The sequence below is a fragment of the Octopus bimaculoides genome, chromosome 11 (assembly GCF_001194135.2).
Source record: "Octopus bimaculoides isolate UCB-OBI-ISO-001 chromosome 11, ASM119413v2, whole genome shotgun sequence".
In the NCBI taxonomy this organism is placed as follows: Eukaryota; Metazoa; Mollusca; class Cephalopoda; order Octopoda; family Octopodidae; genus Octopus; species Octopus bimaculoides.
The window spans coordinates 21459890-21460447 of record NC_068991.1 but is presented as its reverse complement, the minus strand read 5'-3'; positions in this window follow the sequence as shown (position 1 = coordinate 21460447).

Genomic DNA, 558 nt, shown 5'->3' with positions numbered 1-558 from the left:
AACGAGAGAAAAAATGGAAAACAGGACAAGTAACACAAAGAGCGACCCTTCATCAGTCGTCGCTATCTGTCTACTCTTCATTTTGAGCATTGAGCGAGAATATGAATCTTCGAAGACAGTTGCTCCCATAAGTACCAAAATAAAATTTTGGATTCATGAGAGGTCAAAGTTGGGAACAAAAACAAGACAGTGGAGACATACAAGGAAAACGAACGAAAACAAACACGGAGGGTCGTTAGACCAGATCGAGGGCAAAGTAGCGACCGCTGGAGAAATATTTTCTTTGAAAAGAGAAAATATAGAAGAGAGAGAGAGAGAGATAGAATATGTCTAGTCCTTAGGACAGTCCTGAAGGGAAAAATGGACGATGGTCACCTGTGAGCAACGAGAGAGAGAAAAAGAGAAAGAGGGGATATCTATCTATCTATCTATCTATCTATCTATCTATCTATCTATCTATCTATCTATCTATATACACTTGAAAAACGGATATATATCTTTTTATTATAGCCACACAGGGCTAAATACAGAAAATGGACAAATTACAAAGTAGAACTT